A 23019-nucleotide genomic window follows, 5' to 3' on the forward strand; every position below is an offset into this window, starting at 1 on the left:
AACCTTGCCAAGGAAACTGCAGGGAAATGGGAATGCAGGATAACTCCCCAAAACCTATTTTTTGCAAGTGGGCAAAGCTTGAAGAGTGAACCTTGACCTACTTAGCTTCTCAAGATTAGGGGGGTGCTGTGCTATAAACATTTGTGAATGTCATGTTTGTGTGCACAGCTGCTAATGATGTGCAGCTTCATCCTATCAATAGGAACATTGAACAGTGACTGAAAACACCGTCCTTGCTTCTAAACACATCTAGATGAAAGATATTATCTTTCTATTTGCATTCTTGCAGAGCCTAAATCTCAGTAGACTATAGACTTTCTCTTCCACCTTGTTATCTCTCTGGAATGGAGTTCTTTTCTGACTGAGTTGCAAATTACTGTTGTAATCTCTAGTGTTTTCTGTTCCTCTAAAAGCCTCCCAGTTTCCTAACACTTGTTCATTAACCCAAGATTTATTACTAACATGTCCCAAACATCATCAGGGGAACTAAGCACAACATATACTTTGTATACTTCTAAAAACACCATTCCTCGCTCTTCTAATTCAAGGACAATTTGCCTCATAAACTGGAGGTGGTTTGACACACTTTCTCCAGACTTAAGCCTTGCTCTATACAGTTTTCTGGTGAGAGTTACTTTGCTACTTGGCAAAGATGTTTTTGCTACTTGGTAATAGATGTTTCTCTTACATAAATTCTGCGTAAGACCAGCCAGCGTTCTCTAGCAGATGTAAGTTCACACACGTGTATTACCTGACTTTCATCCAAGCACAAAATACTGGCTAAAATGAGGAAAATGCGTTTCCATTTTGCCTTTGCCCCTCCTCATTGAGGTCTGCCTGAGAATTACTTACAACTATCCACAGATCCTCCCTTTGCAGAAAAATCTCAATTTTTATGCTCCCTGAGAGAGAATTCATCTCTCTTAAGAGGAACTACAGAAAATCCTCCTCCCATTTCTATAACACATAGCATTGTGCTGCCTTAACAAGCCAATCATCCTCAACCTCCCTCAGGTTCACGAAGAAACTTTTACCTCAGAAAAACTTTACTTCTGGCTCTTTGGGGCACTTCTGGGCCCATAACCTGTCGGGGAATTTCATAGCCGGGTTGCAAATGGAGTCATAGACATGAACTTGTATTTTTAAGTAATAAATATATTACAACTATATATACAGTAAACTAGATAGGAGCATCATCATGAGGTAAATCAACACAGCAAGAACATCATGAGGTAAATTACAAGCAACACACACACAGAGGGAAAAAGGCGGGAAACAAGGAAACTCCCCTTTACACTCACAGCAACCAATCTCATTTTAGATTGCCTCATGCAGCAGCCAGCTCTCTTCAACCGATTAGTTATAACTGCGTATTCTTACTCATTTTCTAACCGTCACAGCTATTAATTTAAATATTTTAACAAGCTGCCTCCCCTGAAAGCATCTGTCCTGATGCTGCTGCAGTGTCCTAAATCTTTGGGAGCCGCATTAAATCAGTCATAAAGATTTGAGATGTAGAGAGGTATTGATCTCCGCTGAGAATCACCCCTAGGAAAACTCATTCTGTAAGTCTGCAAAACCTTCATGAACTTTTAGAGCTCAGCACGTAGCTAATCTCCGTAAACTATGAGGCATCACGTTTCACTTGGCCCAGAAGTCAGTACCCAGAAATAAATAAAAAAAGACTTGATGGGATTTAATCTGTGAAAGCATCTTGCAAGAGCCTTAGGTTGATATGGGACACTATCTTTTCAGTCACTATCAGGAGATGGCGGATCAGGTAGGCAACATCTGTGCCTGAAAACCCCATAATACAATAAGGGGCGCCTGTGGTTGAGTTTAAGGAGTTAAAACCATAGAGTACTATATTTTTTAGAAAGGATCTGAGAAGAGAACGGTAGAAGAACTTCCTCTTCCGGATGACTCATGGGAGGAGGTGGTGTTCAGAGCGGCTCTTCTGCTCTTCCCATGCTCGAAGCAGCAGCTGGAAGGTGAGTGGAGGGCAGATGGGAGGAGAGTCCGGGAGCCAGTCGGGCTGTTTGGTTTCCTCCACGGCCTGGAAACAGAAGCAACTGGGCTGAAGCATCTCAGCTGCTGCCCTCCCCAAATTTAAGCCCATTAGTGTTCCTCGCTGGCTGCAATTTTCTGCTGGTGAGAAGTATCTTACAAGACAAGATTGATACTTTGGGAATGGCTTCCCTCCAGACGTTGTGGTTGTTCCATCGTTGGAGGTTTTTAACAGGGTTGGAACTTGGAAGGATCCTTGGAGGTTGTCTATTCCAACCCCTTTCTCAAGCAGGAGACCCAGTGCCATTTCAGACAATTGGTTGTGCAGTCTTTTCTTAAAAGCTTCAGTGATGGATCCCCCACAACCTCTGGAAGCTAGTTAATTGTTCTTGCTGTTAGGAAGTTTCTCCTTAGTTCTAGGTTGCTCCTCTCCTTGATTATATTCCGGTCATTGCTCAATTGTCTTGCCTTCTTGTATTTTGGAAACTAAGTTGACCTTCTCTTCTTTTTGGCAAATTCTCAAATATTTGAACACTGCTATTATGTCACCCCTAGTTCTTCTTTTCACTAAGCTACACATAGCCAATTCTTAAAACCATTCTTTATATGTTTTGGCCTCCAGCCCCCTAATAATCTTTGTTGCTTTTTTTTCTGAACTTTTTCCAGAGTCTCAACATTTTTTTATAATATGGCCAAATATGGATGCAGTATTCTAAGTGGGGTCTTTACTCTTTATAAAATGGAATTAGTACTTCATGTGATCTTGATTCTATCCCTCTCTTAATACAGCCTAGGATTCCCTCATTTAAATTGAAGAGTACTAGGCCTAAAACAGAAACCTGGGGTACTCCACCTCCATGTAATGTAGTTCCTTTAAGGCAGGGGTGTCAAACTCACATCATCAGGGTGGCATCACGTGACATATTGGGACTTTTCTCCCCTTCACTAAACCAGGAGTGGCCAGCATGTGATGCATCAAGCCCATTGGCCAGGAATGTGACAGCCCTGCTTTAAGGAATACACTTTGAGGTCAATTTGTCTGCCAGTTATGAATTCATCTGTGTGGATGGGTGTGTCTGTTCCACATGTCTTAGATTATGGACAACTTTGTCAAATGCTTTACTGAAATCCAAATATAGCAGGTCCATGGCATTTCGCTGGTCCATTAATGTAGTTATTTTGTCGTAGAATGAAATAAGTTTGCTTGGCATGATCTATTGTTGACAAACCCATATTGATAAACCCTGGCTTATTTCTAGGTATTTACAAATCTGTTGTTTGATTACCTTTTCCACAAACTTCCCAGTATTGATGTCAGGCTGATTGGTCTGTAGTTTTTTGGATCCATCCCCCCCCCCTTTTTTTTTAATATGGGAACTACATCAGCTCTTTTCCAGCCCATTGGTAGTTTTTTGGTTCTCAAAGATCTTTGAAAGATGTGATTCAATGGTTCTGAGATCATGTCTGCCAGCTCCTTCAGAACTCTGGGATGTAATCAATCTGGTCCTGGTGGTCAGAGCTCTTCTAGAGTGGACAGGTGTTCTCTTACCATCTTCTTGCCTATTTTAATCTTTTATTCCTAGTATGTCTTTATGGGATCTGTTTTTGGTATATTGAGTTATTTTTTTCTTTTTGCATGGTCAGATGCAAAGAATGAATTAAGCAGCTCTGCTTTGTCTCTACTGCCTGTTACTTCCTTGACATCTTCTCTCATTAGTGGGCAAACTGTTTCCTTGACTTTTTGTTTGTTACTTATATGTTGCAAAAAAGTGTTGTTATTTTCTTTGTTTTGTTGCAAGTCTTAGTTCATTGTGAGTGTCAGCTTTCCTGATTTCATCTTTGGAGATTCAGGCTATATGCTGGTATGCTGCCTTAGTTATGTGTCCCTCTTTCAGTTTTTCAGAGAGTTTTTTATCCAACCATCCTCATTTCTTTTGCATTTTTTATGTTTATTTTTTAGTAATATTGTTGGACTGGGCTTTTGTAACTATATTTTTCAGAGTTTCTCAAGCATCTTGAGTTTCCTCTTTAAGATTTTAAAAATCCTTCCCAAGCTATCTCTTAAGTTTGTTGATACCAGTTTTTTTAAAGTCTAAAATGCTTGTTTAATTTTGCTCTATTGCTTGTGTTCACATTGTATTGAATTCCAATATGACATGGTCACTTTCTCCAAAGTTCCTGGCATTTTGAACCCCCTCTATCATTTCATCACTGCTAGTAAAAGTTTAGATAATTATAGGAGACCTGCTAGATCTCTCCTCTAGCTTTTGGATGACAATATTGTCAGATAGATTCATCAGCAACCTTTAAGACAAGATTGGACAGCTATTTTTGCGGAATGGTATAGGGCCGTGATGGCAAACCTATGCCATGTGTGCCGGAAGTGGCACACAGACCCATCTATTTGGGCACACGAGCTGTCGCTTGTTGCTCTTCTGGGTTCTGGCGTATTTCCTATTGGTGCCCCATCTATGTATTAGGCAGGTTCAAGTGTTCTCACCCCAGCACTTTTTTAAAAAAATAGCTACTGAGAACCGTTTGGAAATGTTCAGTTGTATACACAGTCCTCGCTTACCACTTCTTCCCTGAGCCTTTAAAGTTACTATGGCCTCGTACAGGAAGATTTACACCTGATCCACTAATTTGTGGTTATTGTAGCACTTGTTCATTGACTACCATTCAGCAGTTCATGTGGGTGTGAAGGTGCAGAAAAAGGAGATGCACCAATTTGGGTACTACACCCTGGTGTAAATATGTGGTGGTTTCAGCATCCCACACTCATGATCCCCTTTTGTGGCCTTCCCAGCTAGTTTCTGACATGCAAAATAGCTATTGCAGGCCTTTGGGATGTACAGTTGCATAAGTAGTCCTCGTTTACCATTTGTTCCCTGAACCTTCAAAGCTGCAATGGCAGTGTAAAAGCAGACTTACACCTAGCCACATACATTTGTGGTCATCATAGCAATTGTTGTGACCACACATCAGCAGTTCCTGTGATTATGAAGATTCAAGAAAAGGAATTGCACCAAATTGTGTTCTGCCAACTGGTGCACATTTATAATGGTTGCTGCATCCCACACTCATATTCCCAATTTGTAACCTTCCCAGCTAGCTTCTGACAAGCAAAATCAGTGGGTATATTGCAGAGGTGGTATTCAGCAGGTTCTGACCAGTTCTGGAGAACTGGTAGCGGAAAATTTGAGTAGTGTGGTGAACCAGTAAATACCACCTCTGACTGGCCCCACCTCCATCTATTCTCTTCCACCTCACCCCCCCCCCCCCGAGTCCCAGCTGATCAGGAGGAAATGGAGATTTTGCAGTAACCTTCCCCTGGAGTAGGGAGAGAATGGAGATTTTACAGTATCCTTACCCTGGCGTATCCACCAAGCCACGCCCAAGTCATGCCCACAGAACCGTTAGTAAAAGTTCTTGAATCCCACCACTGGTAATACTGGCAGGAAATTAAGTCACAGTCATACAAATTGCCTTTAACAACCCAGAGTAATTAGCTTAACAACTATAGAGGAGCAGATGTAAGTTGGCACTGTCATGTGACACCATGCTTAATGATTGGGCTATTTAATCACTCACACACCAGTTCCAATTGTGTCTGGTAAGTGAGGACTGCTTGAATTGGGATGTCACCAGAGTGCTTGTGGACAGTGTGTTCTGGCCTTATTTGGAGCTGAGGACTTCCATGAGGAAAACTGGTACCTCAAATCTTGCAGAGATTTTAGGCATCATTTTATCAGTTAAAGCCCCCATGTGTCTCAAGTTAGCTCAGAAGGTTTGACCGTAACCTTTTTGAGACATTTGGTCAGACATAGATTTTCTCCATTTATTCAAATGCGGTTGTATCTGTATTTATCTCTGTATGCATATGTCTGCAATTATATGATTTATCCCCAGCAGTTCCAGATATATTTCATGATAATCCTTTGTACTGCTAAACGTTTGACCCAAATCAACAAGAATGTCATGATTAATTAATGTAAGAGGTTATTCTAGCATTATGGCATGTTTGCTTTGTTGTTGTAATAATGTATACTTTTTTATTTTTCTTATATCTTCTGCAACCATTTTATAAGTAACATTACACTTTTCTTTGAATTCTATAGACAAAGAGAATGGCAATGAGAGCACTCTGGACAACTGAGAATAACAAGCAACTTTGAAAAGGAAAGCAAATGGATCCAGCAATCAAACTATTTTCCATTTCCTTCAGAAAGCCCCCCAGTTCTCCTTCCCCGGCAGCTGAGACAAAAGAAAGAAAGTCAAAAAGATTCTGACCTGGAAAAAAATAGATTATGTGGAACGATAAGGATATACTACATAAAAAGTCAAGGGAGATTATTTTTCATTCAGAAAAAGAGGGATATATAACTCTGGAAGTCAGTGGGGAGGAAAAGGTCTCTTGGAAAGCCATGTAGAGTAGACAGTGATGCAGACCCCGCTCTGGGAGGAAAAAAAATGGCTTGAATCAAAGCTTCAGTATAGAGTGGGCCATCCATATTTTTGACCTCCTCAGGAATATCAGTTGTAGAAAAGCTGCATAGACGTGCCTTTTGTGAGAAAGAGAAAGATTGCAAATCACAGCTGATTTTGCATGAGAGGATCCACAAAGGAGAAAAACCATACAAACACTCTGAGTGTGACAAAACGTTTTGTCAAAACAGCTCTGTTGTGGTTTATGGGAGGCTCCACACACTAGAGGAGCCCTACAACTGCTCAAAATGTGGTAAATGCTTTGGTGAGCATGGCAAATTGGTGATACACCAGAGGATTCACACAATTACCATCTTCTGAGACACCAGAGGGCTCATACAGGAGAGAAACCCTTTGAATGTTCTGATAGTAGAAAAAGTTTCAGTCAGAATTGCAATCTGGTAAAACACCGGAGGACTCACACAGGAGAGAAACCCTTTGAATGCCCTATCTGTGGGAAAAGTTTCAGTCAAACGTCCAGCCCGGTAAATCACCAGAAGCAACATACTGGAGAGAAACCCTTTTAATGTCCTGATTGTGGAAAAAGTTTCAGTCACAATTCCAACCTGGTGATACATCAGTGGACTCACACAGGAGAGAAACCCTATGAATGTCTTGATTGTGGGAAAAGTTTCATTACAAATTCACACCTCATGAGACACCAGAGGACTCCCACAGGAAATAAACTCTTTGAATGTCCTGATTGCGGGAAAGCTTTCAGTCAGAATTCCAGCCTGGTGAACCACCGGAGAACTCACACAGGAGAGAAATGCTTTGAATGTCCTGATTGTGGGAAAAGTTTCAATTGTAATTCTCACCTGGTGATACATCAGAGGGCTCACACAGGAGAAAAACCCTTCAAATGTCCTGATTGTGGGAAAAGTTTCAGTCATAATTCGAGCCTGGTAAAACACCAGCGGACTCACACAGGAGAGAAACCTTTCGAATGTCCTGATTGTGGTAAAGGTTTCAGCAACAATTCCAGCCTGGTAAAACACCAGCGGACTCACACAGGAAAGAAACCCTTTGAATGTCCTGATTGTGGTAAAGGTTTCAGCAACAATTCCAGCCTGGTAACACACCAGCGGACTCACACAGGAGAGAAACCCTTTGAATGTCCTGATTGTGGGAAAGGTTTCAGCAACAATTCCAACCTGGTAACACACCAGAGGACTCACACAGGAGAGAAACCCTTTGAATGTCCTGATTGTGGTAAAAGTTTCAGCAACAATTCCAACCTGGTAACACACCAAAGGACTCACACAGGAGAGAAACCCTTTGAATGTCCTGATTGTGGGAAAGGTTTCAGCGACAATTCCAGCCTGGTAACACACCAGAGGACTCACACAGGAGAGAAACCCTTTGAATGTCCTGACTGTGGGAAAAGTTTCAGTCATAATTCGAGCCTGGTAAAACATCAGAGGACTCACACAGGAGAGAAACCATATCAATGTCCTATCTGTGGGAAGAAATTCAGTCACTATTTCAGCCTGGTCATACACCAGAGGACTCACACAGGAGACAAACCTTATCAGTGTCCAGACTGTGGGAAATGTTTCAATTGTAATTCTGACCTGGTGAAACACTACAGGACTCACACAGGAGAAAAACCTTTTGAATGTCCTGACTGTGGGAAAAGTTTCAGTCGTAATTCCAGCCTGGTGATACACCAGAGGACTCACACAGGAGAGAAACCATTTGAATGCCCTGACTGTGGGAAAAGTTTCAGTGAGAATTTCAGCCTGGTGAAACACCAGAGGACTCACACAGGAGAGAAACCGTATCAATGTCCTAATTGTGAGAAAAGTTTCAGTCAGAATTCCAACCTGGTCATACACCAGAGGACTCACACAGGAGAGAAACCGTATCAATGTCCTAATTGTGAGAAAAGTTTCAGTCAGAATTCCAACCTAGTGATACACCAGAGAATTCACACAGGAGAGAAACCGTATCAATGTCCTAATTGTGAGAAAAGTTTCAGACAGAATTCCAACCTAGTGATACACCAGAGGACTCACATGGGGGAAAAATCTTTCAAATGTCCAGTATCTGGATATTATTTCAGGCATAAATCCTCCTTTATTGCACACAAGGAAATCCATATGAAGCAAAAGTAGATAACTGTAGAGAAGGCTTGAATTTCATTTGTGATTTGTGAGATATTGACTACAGATAGTCCTCAACGTATGACCATAATTGAGCCCAAAATTTATGCTACTGAGACCTTTGTTGTTAGTTTTGCTCCATGTTACGACTTTTCTTGCAACCGTTAAGTGAATCATAGCAGTTATTAAGTTAGTGGCACGGTTATTAAGTGAATCTGGCTTCCCCATTCACTTTGCTTGTAAGAATGTCGTAAAAGGGGATCACATGATTCAAGGACACTGCAAAGTCATAAATACAAGTCAGTTGCGAACGATATGAATTTTGATTGATTTAATACCATAGGGATGCTGCAATGGTCATAAGAGTGAAAAATTGTCATAAGTCCCTTTTTTCAGTGATGCTGTAACTTTGAACGATCACTTAATGAACTGTTCTAAGTTGAGGACTACTTGTATTTGAATTCTGACCTGATTCTTTTTATGCAAACTTTTCTCAGGATTAGACTTGTAGGTGGAGAGAAAAGGAAAGTGGAAAATGACTTCCTGCTTCTGGTGATCAGCAGAACTTTCTGGATATTTCCTTTTGCAATAGAATTTGCAGAGGATCAGTCTGACTTCTCTTATGATTCTCTGAATTCCGAACTAGATTTAAAAGTTGAGCTCCTTGTGATGGAGACAGTGAGTAGAGACAAATGTTTCAAAAAGCCCAGAGGTGAATTTCTTTAACATAAGAACTTGGCTGATCAGTGTGAAAGCTGGTACTGAGTGTGGCACTTGGGGTATTTGATTTAGCCTGTGATCCCCTCTTGGTTCTTCTGGGCTCAGTGCCCCCTGATTTTATTCCTTCTTTTAAAAGTTTGGGGATTTCACAACTTAATTAAAACAAACTTCTCTTTCTGTTTCCATTAATGCTTCTGGAGAAATAGAAACGATAGGCAACTGTAATTGAAGCCACAATGGGTTTGTTAAAAACATATGGTGCCAGACAGATTGCCATTTTTGATTAACTAAATTAGTGGATCAGTGAGATGTTATGAAGATAGTATACTTGGACTTCAACAAGACATTTGACAAGATGGACCACAACTTCTTAGTAAGGTAGAACAACATGCTGGATTCACAGTTGACTGACAAACTGTACTCGCTGGATAATCCTCAATGAACTAGATTTACATGGAGAGAAGCATGCAGTTGGGTATCCCAAGGTTCAGGCTTGGGGCCCAGTACTCTTCAACAACTTTATAAATGATCTAGATGAGGAGATAGAATGGGAACTGATTAAATTTGCAAATGATACCAAGTTGGGTGAAAAAGTCAATATTTTAGTAGACTCAAGATCCAGATCTTGAGAGATATGAGCATTGGGCCAACAAAATGCAGTTCAGTGCTGAGAAAAGTAAGGTCCTATCCTTAGGTAGGAAAAAAACAAATGCACAGGTAGGGAATAAGGTAGTACCTGGCTCAACAGTATTGAGAGAGGAATCTAGGTGTCCTACTGGATAAGTATGAACCAGTAGTGTGTTGTAGCTGCTAAAAAAAAAGCTAATGCAATCCTAGGCTGCCTCAACAGGGGGATTGTATCAAGACAACAAGAAGTAATACTGCTTCACACTATACCAGTGAGATCACACTTAAAATATTGCATCCAATTCTGGTCACAACACAAAAAAGATGTTGAGATTATGGAACAGGTGCAAAAAAGAGCAACTAAGGTAATAAAGAGTCTGGGTGCTAAATCATATGATGATCAGTTGTGTGAGCTAGGATAACTAGGCTATTGAAGAGAAGGATTAGGAGGAAGCATGGTAAGGGGGCTTTTAAGAAGTGGCTGAGCTCCCCGTGGCATCTTCTTGGGAAGATCTTAGACTCACAAAACCTTCCATTTGGGGGACAGCCATCCATTTGTGTGTGCTCATAATCCCAAATTCCTCCATCAGTCCCAGAAGAAGGGTTGCTCCCACCACGATCCTTCACATTCTTCTGGGTAACCTACTAGCTGGATAGGAGAATGATAATTTCCTCCCCACGATGCTTCCAGCAAATGACATCCAGTGCAAATGGCTTTTGTGTGTGTGTGTGTGTGTGTGTGTGTGTGTGTGTGTCTAATATAGTCCTCACCATTCAAGATCATGTGATACATAAAAAACAGTTTGTCAAACAATCTTTGGATTTACCACCATCACATTGTCCCAATTAAGACAAAATTCATGTGGAAGACAGAAATAAAATCAAAAGTAGTAGTCATCTGATGTCTCAATGTCCATATTGATTCACTTAATGACCAGAAAAGAAGTGAGGTCAAAAGCCTATGGCAATAAAGTGATTTGCCAGAATGGTCCATCACAGTTGTGGTCACTAAGTGAGGACTATCCACCTTCATCACCACCCTGCAGGCTGTTTCTTCCTGCGATTGATGTGGAGGAGACCAATGTGCAGTATGGAGTCTCTTTGAATGGCTTTCCTATTAGAGAGCTGGTGTGCTGGGGGGGGGGGGGGAGATGCTGTTGCTGGACTAGGAGTGGAGACATCCAAGTTCCAGTCCCTCTTCAGCCATGAAAGGTCCCTCAGGCTCATCCCCACTTGACAGGCCAGACCAAGAAATCAACTTCACAGGAAGACTTACCAGTTTTTTTTAAATAGAGACTGAAGGTAAGAAGAAAATCTTGCAAATCTGAGTGAGTTGTCTCCCCACCCCAACTTATGCTCCTGTGAATTAGAGAGGTATAGATACCTTGCTCAGTAGTAGTAACTGTGAAAGGGATCTTGGAGTCCTAGTGGACAACCATTTAAATATGAGCCAGCAGTGTACAGCAGCTGCCAAAAAAGCCAACACAGTTCTAGGCTGCATCAACAGAGGGATAGAATCAAGATCACGTGAAGTGTTAATACCACTTTATAATGCCTTGGTAAGGCCACACTTGGAATACTGCATTCAGTTCTGGTCGCCACGATGTAAAAAAGATGTGGAGACTCTAGAAAGAGTGCAGAGAAGAGCAACAAAGATGATTAGGGGACTGGAGACTAAAACATATGAAGAATGGTTGCAGGAACTGGGTATGTCTAGCTTAAGAGAAAGAAGGACTAGGGGAGACATGATAGCAGTGTTCCAATATCTCAGGGGCTGCCACAAAGAAGAGGGAGTCAAACTATTTTCCAAGGCACCTGAGGGTAGAAGAAGATGCAATGGGTGGAAACTAATCAAGGAGAGAAGCAACTTAGAACTGAGGAGAAACTTCCTGACAGTTAGAACAATTAATCAGTGGAACAGCTTGCCTCCAGAAGTTGTGAATGTCCCAACACTGGAAGTCTTTAAGAAGATGTTGGATAGCCATCTGTCTGAAACGGTATAGGGTTTCCTGCCTAGGCAGGGGGTTGGACTAGAAGACCTCCAAGGTCCCTTCCAACTCTACTATTGTATTATGTCTGAACGTCACCGGTGTTTGTCTGAACCTGTTTGTAAAATTGTTTTGTTTTGTATATTACTTTAAAAATTTCAAATTTAAAAGGATATGCATTTCAAACAGAGTATGGCAACCTTTCATAGATTTTTGCATGTAGTTTTACAACCCTTTGAAATGTCACTTTGGGGAGTTTATGTTTCTTTTGCTTTATATAAGGCAGTCACCTCCTCTGTCTACAACCACCCACCCACCCCGTTTTCTAGACTCTGCTGCGTATGTTTTATTCAGCTTTATCCTAATGGAGACGTCTGTGCAAGTCAATTTACAGAAGCACATGTCATTTAGCATTTAGCAGACTTAAAATTTCTTCCTTTAGAAATGAAACAAACACAGGGTGTGCTTGGACATAATCTGGCCTGCATGAATGAAGCTTGGGCCCATGGGTCCTGTTAGTGTAACCCTAGGCTTGGCTTGGCAATGTATATAAGCTATGATTATTTTACTGTTACTTTAAATGATTCAGAGATGTACCGTAATTGGTTTGTTACCTCAAGCAGCTATAAGAGGGAGCCAGAATGGCTGTTAGCTCTCTCTGTTTTGTTAGAAGCTGATCAGGTGTATTTTGAGGTATTGTGGTTTGCAACTGTTATCTACTTTGTGTGTTAAACTGAGACTATTTGATAACTGAATTACTGAACTGTGTATGACTTGGTCTGTTAACCGGACTCTGAATGCTTCTATATTTCTACATAGTAAACTACTATATTTTTATACTATTCAGTGTCTCTGTATGCTGGTTTGTGCATGTTATTCCATATCACTCTCATAACACTTCTCTGCATACTCGCTCTTCTAACGGGGAGCTTAATTACTTAACAGGTCCTCTGGCCTGTTGATGCTCCCAGGTCCTAAATCCTTAGGAGCCACAGGAAATCAGTCATAAAAATTAGGACATCTCTGTGGTCATGTGGCCAGCAAGACTAAACGCTGAAGGCGCACAAAACGCTGTTAACCTCCCCACCAAAGGTGGCCCCTATTTTTCTACTTGCATTTTTACATGCTTTCGAACTGCTAGGTTGGCAGAAGCTGGGACAAATAATGTGAGCAAACTCCATTACGCAGCGCTAGGGATTCAAACAGCCAAACTGCCGACCTTTCTGATTGACAAGCTCAGCATCTTAGCCAGAGCTACCGCATCACTATTATTATTATTATTATTATTATTATTATTATTATTATTATTATTATTATTATTATTATTATTATTATTATTATTATTATTATTATTATTATTCATCATCTACTGAGAGCCAAACCCTACAAAAGTGCAGGAATTTATTGATCGGCTTCCAATCTACAAACTTAACATCCTCCAAATATTCTTCTCAGGAGTAATCAAGGCTGAATTCTTACTCTGGAAATTGGGGAGACTGATCTAGTGAATTCACTCCCCAATATTACAGATGGGGAATTAATGTTGCATGTTCCATTAATGGAATCAAGCTAGCAAGCTAGCAATAATTTAGGGAGCCTGCACACAAATAAGGCCCAGAATCTAGTTAATTATGAAAAGCTAAGCAGGGTCAAGTCTTCAACTTTGTCTTGCAAAACTAAGCGTTCATGAGTTGTCCTGCACTCCCCAAGACAAAAAACTGGCTGGAGCAATCTTCATCAATCCTTAAAGGAGGTACGCTTTGACTGCTGTATGCATATAGGTCCTCCCCCTCCCCCCGCCTTTCCCTCGGTGTAGTCCTCGCTTCTTGCATGGGAAGCGTCTTGCTTTATTTCTGTGGTGATGAGTGAATCCTCCCGAGGCCTGAACCCACAAGCTAGGGATAATCATCATGGAGAAAATCTATCGATGTGATCTGATCACTGGAGTCGACTTGACGAAGCATAATCAATAAAAAAAATTGTTACTGCCTTAGGTAGAGACAGAACATTCTGCTTTGGGTCACTAGATGGCGCACCATAGATAAGCAAGGGCCGCGCTAGACAACTTTCACAGCAAGTAGAGCATCGGTAATTGAGGCCGAAAGAGTTGAAACATTTGAACAGTAGATTCCTAGAGAGGATTTGGAGGAGAGGAGGAGAACAACAATAGGAGAGCTTCCTCTTCCGGCTCTCCGCTGAGAGGTTGGAGGTGGGGAGGGGGGCTCTCCTGGTCTTCCCAGGGTGGAAGCAGCAGCTGAAAGGTGAGCTGCGGACAGGTGGAGGAGAGGCCGGAAGCAAGTAGGGCTCTTTGGGTTTCCCCAGGGTGTAAAAACAGAGAAGGCTGAAACATGTCAGCTGTTACATATTCCTTCCTTCCCCGGATTTTATCCCACTGGTGGTGCATGCTTTAAAACTGGTGCCTGCATTTTTCTGTGTTGGGAGATATATTTTTGTCTCCTCCCTATTAGGGTTGATTCCTTGTAATTTTATGGGCGTTATTTTCTTAGCAACAATTTGGAACTGATCTGCCAGTGCTGTCTTCAGGAATTTTGTTTTTACTTCCATATCTAGCAAACAAAGACAGGATTTCCTGGTGGTGTGCCATCCATGGATTAATGTGACACAATGTGCTTAACCCATTTTTTTTTAAAGTTATTGAGCCCATTTGGGATGTTCGGTTTTATAGTGCTGAAAATACTTTAATGTATTCCTCAAAGTTGTGGCTATCACAGTTATGTGTGTGTGTGGGGGTGAAACTGGCTTGCATTTACAATGGTTGAGGTGTCCCACAGTCATGGACTCACCACTTTTAACAGATTAACAGCGTTGGAAGGGACCTTAGGTCACCTAGTGCAAAACATACACACACACCACTCAAGCAGGAGACCCTACCTACTCCATTTCTAACAAATGGCAATCCAATCTCTTATTGAAAGTCTCAGATGATGAAGCCCCCACAACTTCTGAAGGAAGCTGTTCCGTTGGTTGATTGTTCCAACTGTCAGAAAGCTCCTTATTTCTAGGTTGAATCTCCCCTTGGTCAGTTTCCATCCATTATTCCTTGTCTGGCCTTTCAGGTGCTTTGGAAAATAGCTTGACCCCCTGCTCTCTGTGGCAACTCCTCAAATATTGGAACACTGCTATCATGCCTTCCCTGGTCCTTCTCTTTACTAGACTAGCAATGCCCAGTTCTTGTAACGGTTCTTCAAATGTTCCAGTCTCCCGTCCCACTAATCATCCTGGTTAATCTTCTCTGCACTTTTTCTAGAGTCTCAACATCTTTTTTATACTGTGGTGACCAAAACTGGATGCAGTACTCTAGGTCAGTGTTTTTCAACCTTGGCAACTTGAAGATGTCTGGACTTCAACTCCCAGAATTCCCCAGCCAGCGAATGCTTCTGGGAGTTGAAGTCCAGACATCTTCAAGTTGCCAAGGTTGAAAAACACTGCTCTAGGTGTGGTCTTACTAAGGCTTTATAGAGTGGTATTAGTACCTCACTTGATCTTGATTGTATCCCTCTGTTAATGCAATTTAAGATTGCATTGGCTTTTTTGGTTGCCACTGCATACTGCTGGCTCATATTTAGCTGGTTGTCCACTAAGACTCCAAGATCCTTCTCACAGTTACTGCTATTAAGCCTGGTTTCACCCAGTTTATGTGTGTACTTTTGGTTTTTCTTGCCTGCCTGTAGGAGTTTACTTTTCTCTACAATGAATTTCATTTTGTTAAATAGGGCTCAGTGTTCAAGTCTGTCAAGGTCCAGATGGATCTTGAGCCTATCTTCTAGGGTGTTAGCTATTCCTGCCAGCTTGGTATCATCTGCAAATTTGGTAAGTTCCCCTTCTATTCCCTCATCTAAGTCGTTTATGAAGATATTGAAGAGTACTGGGCTTAAGACAGAACCTTATGGTACCCCACTGCTTACTTCTCTCCATGTAGACTTTTCCCCATTAAAGACTACTCGTTGAGTATGGTTTGTCAGCCAGTTGCGAATCCATCTGGTGGTGAAGCTACCTATCCCACTTTTTTCTAGCGTACGGAGAAGTAGGTTGTGGTCTACTTTGTCAAACGCCTTGCTGTATGTCCACAGTATTTCGCTGGTCTACTAATTTAGTCACTATGTTGAAGAAAGAAATAAGATTGGTTTGGCATGATATGGTTTTGACAAACCCATGCTGGCTGCTAGTTATTACTTTACTCGTTGCTGGGTGTTGAGAGATCTGTTTTTTAAAATTATCTTTTCCAGTATCTTCCCGGGTATTGATGTTAGTCTGATAGATCTGTAGTTTCCTGGGTCTGTTTTTTCCCCTTTTTTGAAGATGGGAACCACATCATCTCTTTTTCAGTCCTCTGGTAGTTCCCCGGTGTTCCAGGATTTTTGAAAAATGTGGTGCAGTGGTTCTGAGATGACATCTGCCAGCTCCTTTACAACTCTGGGATGTAATCCATCAGATCCTTCTGATTTGTATTCATCAAGATCAAACAGGTGTTCTCTTACTGTTTTTTTGCTTTTTTGCTTTTTATTTTCAGTCTGTTTTTTACAGTTATGTTTCTGGTAGGTTGGGCTATAGTTTCTTTTTGCATGAACAAACTTGGAACATTCACAACTGACTTCTAACAAACGAAATGAATTGGAAATTGACAGGAAATTGCAAGTCACAGTCATGTTACACTGCACTGAGCAGATCACGGTGATTCACTTAATGACACAAGTAGAACAAATGTTAGTTGGCATAGTTAAGTGATGTCATAGTTAATGATCACGCCATTTAGGAATGGACTTGCTGGTCCCAATGGCTTTCGGTAAGTGAGGATTATCTGAATTGTGTTGAATTCGTGATTGATCTAAGTCAGCAAGTAAATTGAGTGGGTATTTGAACTTGGATCTCACTAGACAAGCATATTGAAAATAAATCATAATGTAAGGGGTTAAAATAGCATTTTGGCATCTTTGGCATGCTTGATTGTAATATACATGCTTTTGGTTTATTTAAAATGTTGTATAGCCATTATGTAAACCACAATTAAAGTAACCCTTTTATGTGAATCTTACAGGCAAAAGAATGCCATAGAGAGCACTGTGGAGAACTGAGAATCACAGGCAGCATTAAAATGCAAAGAAAACCAAGGCAGCAATCAAAATCTTTTTAGTTCCTCCGGAAAACTCCAAAACTCTTCTTCTTCCCCAGCAGGTGACAGACAAGGAAGAGAAAACTAGGAAATGAGTTTTGAGCTGGACAAAATAGAGTATGTGGAAGAAACATATCAAAATATTAAGAGGGATCATTTCATAGTTCAGAAAAAGAGGGAAATAGCTGGAAGTCAGAAGGAAGGAAAAGGTCACTTGGATAGCCACATAAGGCAGATCACAATACAGGCTTCACCCGGTGAGGAAACAAATAGTAGCTTGAATCAAAGCTCCATCCAACAAGGAATTCAGAGTATTTTTGATGTCCTTGAGAATCCAAGAATGTCAGTGGTGGAAAAGATCCACAGATGTGCCTATTGTGGGGAAAACAGAGATTGTAGATCACAGCTGATTATGGATGAGAGGATCCACACTGGAGAAAAGCCATATCAATGCTCCCAATGCACCAAAAGCTTTGGTCAGAATAGCTTCCCAGTTGTTCATGAAAGGACTACTCCCACCAGAGAGGAGCCATACCAGTGCTCACGATGCAGCAAAAGCTCTAGTGAGCAGGGCAAGCTGATAATCCACCAGAGGACTCACACTGTGGAGAAACCGTTTGAGTGTCCAGATTGTGGGAAAGGTTTCAGTCAAAATTCCTACCTGGTGATACACAAGAGGATTCATACAGGGGAGAAACCTTATAAGTGTCTGGTTTGTGAGAAAAGTTTCAATCGGAATTTTGAACTGGTGATACACCAGAGGACTCACACAGGAGAGAAACCATATGAATGCCCAGATTGTGGGAAAAGTTTCAGTCAGAATTCCAATCTGGTGATACACCAGACAACACACACAGGAGAGAAACCATATGAATGTCCGGTTTGTGAAAAAAAATTTCGTCGGAATTCCCACCTGATGATACACCAGAAGACTCACACAGGAGAGAAACCGTACGAGTGTCCAGATTGTGGAATAAGTTTCAGTCAGAATTCTGATTTGGTGAGACACCAGAGAACTCACACAGGAGAGAAACCATATGAATGTCCAGAGTGTGGGAAAAATTTCAGTCGAAATTCCAGCCTGGCAATACACCAGAGGACTCACACAGGAGAGAAAGCATATGAGTGTCCAGAATGTGGGAAAAGTTTTAGTCAGAATTCTCATCTGATGACACACAAGAAGATTCACAAAGGAGAGAAACCATATGAGTGTACAGATTGTGGGAAAAGTTTCTTTCGGAATTCAGACCTGGTGATACACCAGAGAAGTCACACAGGAGAGAAACCATATGAGTGTCCAGATTGTGGGAAAGATTTTAGCACTAGGTCTAGTCTTATAAATCATGTAGGTATACACACAGGGGAGAAACCATTCAAATGCCTGGAATGTGGACGGTGTTTCACGAAAAATTCTTCCCTTACTGCGCACAAGAAAATCCACATGATGCAGGAGATGATAAGTTTAGAGAAGTCTTGAAATTCATTTCTAGTGTGCTAGTCAAGATGAACAACTGATTACTGACTCTGTGGCCTGATTCTTGTTAGCCAAATGTCTCATAAGATATCAAAGAGGAACGCAAAAAAAGAAAAAGAAAAACGTTAGCTCGATAAAGGCGAACCGTACATATCTGGCCATCAGCAGAAGTAACTGTATATTTACGTTAGCAGAAATGGTGCAATTTGCAAATTGAGCATTATAGAACATAGAAACACAACATTCAGAGTTTCATCCTTCTGCATCCTCAGTGTCCTCCAGATTTTGAGGCCAGAATTTCCCAGCCACCATAAAATGTCTGAGTCATAAGCAAGGTTTCTAAGTAGTCCCACTAAGCTGCTGAAGCTTCTAAAGAATACATTGTAAAAAAAGATACACACAGAGGTGGTAGCTTGAGCAGAAGCATTGTGGTTTTGAGTACAGGGTTCTTCATTAACAATCCCTGCTGTGAACTTTTCTTCTTGGAGGTGCCTGCTTGTTACCCCAGTAGTAGCAGCATCAAGATGCTGTCTTATTTGTTGCAACTGCCTTGGTGTTGGAGCTATGAGAAATAAATTATATGGTACAAAATTGTGTGGCTCTTTAAATAGCTTTTGAGAATGAAAAAAAATGGGGATTGTCAGCATTGCTGTGAATCTGGGGGGTAAGATAATGTAAAGCTGTCTTCCCAACACATGGAAGATGTTTCTATTTCTTTCACTCCTCTCTCTCTCTGTTTCTTTTTAATTTTTTTCCAAATAATCCGTACAAGTAAACAATAATTGGAGCAGAGAACTGGAATTTTAGCTATGCAAATGAATCAGCTGATTTTGCTGAGTTTAGAAGACACCAAATAACTGCAGGTTTGTTCATTTCACTAATACAATTCAGAGGACTGGTTATATATATTTTTCTAGTGGGTCACTTTGCATATGATCCCTGTGCAACCTCAACCAGGACAAGGTCAGGGGTGAGAAGGAACCAAGAACCTCTTGACCTGAGCCTCCAGCTCCAGGTAGCTTCAAATTTAAACATGTTTGAAAGTTTCTAAATTTTAAAACATTAAAATTACATTTAATGTTTCACTCATTTTTGGTGTCTTTTTTTGCATAGCTGTCGTCATGTCTCATTATGGTTAAGAATTAAAAAAAACTTGAAATGGCCAAAGCCTCTAAATCTTTGACAGGACTTTACTGTAGTGCATAATTGTGCATTCTAAAGTAATGCCTAGAATCCAACCTGGTGAGGACAAATTATAGCACTAGCACTTAGACTTATATACTGCTTTACAGTACTGTACAGCCCTCTCTTAAGTGGTTTACAGAGTCAACATATTGCCCCCAACAGTCTGGGTTCTCATTTTACCGATCTGGGAAGGATGGAAGGCTGAGTCAACCTTGAGCCGGTGAGACCCAAACTGCTGGCAGCTGGTGATCAGCAGAAGTAGCCTGCAGTATTGCATTCTAACCACTGCACCACCACAGCTTAATTATAGTTATTAGCCATGGATTTCTTATATCTTTGGGGAATAAAGTTGGACACTTAAGACAGGAAAATAAGAACTTGAAAGTTTATGGCTTTGCTGACTACTGCAAGTTCATTGCAGAATGCATTTTTTTCTAGGAGGTGTCTGATGTGTACAACCAAAGCCCCAGAAGGCAAGAAAGGGAGGCAATGGGTATGAATCTGGGCATAAAAATAATAGTTTATGTAATGATTAAGTGCAAAGCACAAATATTAAGTGAATTACAATATAGAAAGAAGGCACATTAAAACTAACAGAGAAATAGGAGTGTAGGAAGCCCCCCTCCTACAAGATTGAAACATTTTGGAGGATATTAAAAGAGGCAGAATATTATATTTCCCCAAAGGAGAAATGGAGAAACATGTTCTTAAAGGCAGAAAGCAGCCTCAGTCTTTCTAAATAGTCCCCAACAGATGCCTGAAGTCTTTATAGATGGCTATTTCGTGCCCATGAAGAAAGACTGGGCCAGACTTCATAAACAAAACACCTTCGCTTCCAGCGATGGGATTATTCTGTCTGGTTACTGCTGACACGAGATGTGTGTGTGCCCGCGCCGTAGCCACAAAGCGAGGTGGTGGGATGGAGGATGAAAGGCAGTAGGGGGTGGAGGATGAAACAAGACGGTGGGAGGAGGTAGAGGATGAAATGCCTCATGCAGCAGCCAGCTCCCTTCAACCGATTAGTTATAACTGCGTATTCTTACTCATTTTCTAATCCGTCACAGTTATTAATTTAAATATTTTAACAAGCTGCCTCCCCTGAGAGCATCTCTCCTGATGCTGCTGCAGTGTCCTAAATCTTTGGGAGCCGCATTAAATCAGCCATAAAGATTTGAGATGTAGAGCGGTATTGATCTCCGCTGAGAATCACCCCTAGGAAAGCTTATTCTGTAATTCTGCAAAATCTTCATGAATTTTTAGAGCTCAGCACGTAGCTCCGTAAGATAAAAGGGTTTACGTTTCACTTGGCTCAGAAGTCAGTACCCAGAAATTAAAAAAAAATAACTTGATGGGATTTAACCAGTGAAAACTTCTTGCAAGAGCCTTAGGTAGATATGGGACAAACACATGTGTTTTTCAGTCACTATCAGGAGATGGCGGATCAGGTAGACAACATCTGTGCCTGAAAACCCCATAATACAATAAGGGGTGCCTGTAGTTGAGTTTAATGAGTTAACACCATAGAATATTGTATTGCTAGAAAGGATGAAAGAGGAGAATCGCAGAGTTACTTCCGGATGACTGACGGGAGGTGGGAGGTGGTGTGCAGAGCGGCTTTTGTGCTCTTCCCAGGATCGAAGCAGCAGCTGGAAGGTGAGCGGAGGGCAGGTGGGAGGAGAGTCCTGGAAGTAGAGAAGCAACTGGGCTGAAGCATCTCAGCTGCTGCTGCTGCAGGTTCCTTCCCTCCCCGAATTTAAGCCCACTGGTGCTGCAGGCTGTGAAACTGGTGGCTGCAATTTTCCTTCTGGTGGGAAGATTGGAAAAGTCTCTTCCAAGTGAAGGTGGATTCTTTGGGAATGGCTTCCCTCCAGAGGTTGTGGGTGCTCCCATCACTGGAGGGTTTGTGACAGAGCTGGGAGGGACCTTGCAGGTCTTCTATACAGACGCCCTGATCAAGCAGGAGACCCAATATCATTTCAGACAAATGGCTGTCCTGTCTCTGAGTAAAAGCCACCAGGGATGGAGCTCCTACAACCTCTGAAGGGAAACCCTTCCACTGGTTCACTGTTCTCAGTGTCAGGAAATTTCTCCTTAGTTCTAGGCTGCTTCTCTCCTATATTAGTTTCCATCCAGTTCCTTGTCCTGCCTTCAGGGGCTTTGGAGAATAGGTTGACACCCCTCCCTCTTGTGGCAACTCCTCAAGTATTGGAAGATGGCTATCATGTCTCCCCTAGTCGTTCCTTTCACTAGACTAGACATACCCAATTCCTGCAACCCTTCTTTATATTTTAGCCTCCAGCCCCCTAATCATCCCATCTGCTCTTCTTTGCGCTCTTTATAGTGTCAGCACTTATTTTATATTGTGGCGATCAAAACGGGATACAGTATTCCAAGTGTGGTGTTACCAAAGCCTTATAAATTGGTACTAACACTTCATGTGATCTTGATTCTATCCCTCTGTTTAGGCAGCCTAGGATTGTGTTGGATTTTTTGGCCATTGCATCACACTATTGGCTCATATTTAGGTGATTGTCCACTAGGACTTCAAGATCCATCTTGCAGTTGCTGCTGTTGAGCCAAGTTGTACCTATTCTGTACATTGCCATTTGCATTTTCTTGGCTAAGTGTAAAACCTATTTTTTTTTCTGTCCATTGAATTTCATTTTGTTGGATAGGGCCCAGTGTTACTCAGCACCTGGTTAAATCTGCTTCCTCTCAAGAAGCCTTGCTGACCACCTCTGTGCCTCTCTCCACTCTGCTCACCTCACCCATGAATTGAGTGGACGGAGCTGCTCTTCTTAATCAGAGGTGGTCTGGAGATTGTCATCTCTGCTGGCCTTCTGTAGCTGCTCTGCTTATTTTTTTAGTTCCATGTCTTACCAGGAACCATGGTGCTTCCTATTGGTGCTGCATCCATGTATTAACCAGGTTCAATTGTGTTTTTTAAAAAATAGCTATTGAGGATCTTTTGGGATGTTCAGTTGCAGAGGCAGTCCTCAACACTTCTTCCCTGAGCCTTCAAAGTTACTATAGCACTGTAAAAAAAAGTACACCTGGTTCACAAATTAGTTATCATCGTAGCACTTGTTCATTGACCCCCAAGTCAACAATTCCTGTGGCTATGAAGGTGCAAGGAAAGGAGATGAAATCAATTTGGCTTCTGCCAACCAGTGTGTATATATGATTACCACTATATCCTATACTCATATTCCACATTTGTTACCTTCCCAGCTAGTTTCTGACAAGCAAATCAGTGAAGGTGCCAGCAGAAACTCATAAGTCACAGTCATGTGAAAT

At 41.5% G+C, this 23019-nt stretch overlaps 2 long non-coding RNA genes across 2 annotated transcripts; both read left to right on the forward strand.

Annotated features, from left to right (window-relative positions):
* Positions 1-1787: 1787 nt before the first annotated feature.
* On the forward strand, positions 1788-9500 carry LOC309385022. The gene is made up of 2 exons (XR_014174148.1): positions 1788-1991; positions 6126-9500. It is a non-coding gene; the product is annotated as an uncharacterized lncRNA (long non-coding RNA).
* A 4242-nt stretch (positions 9501-13742) lies between these two features.
* Positions 13743-19626, forward strand: LOC309384687. The gene is made up of 2 exons (XR_014174102.1): positions 13743-14193; positions 16989-19626. It is a non-coding gene; the product is annotated as an uncharacterized lncRNA (long non-coding RNA).
* Positions 19627-23019: the final 3393 nt, after the last annotated feature.

Source organism: Natrix helvetica (assembly GCF_964273705.1).
Source record: "Natrix helvetica genome assembly, chromosome: 1".
Taxonomy (NCBI): Eukaryota; Metazoa; Chordata; class Lepidosauria; order Squamata; family Natricidae; genus Natrix; species Natrix helvetica.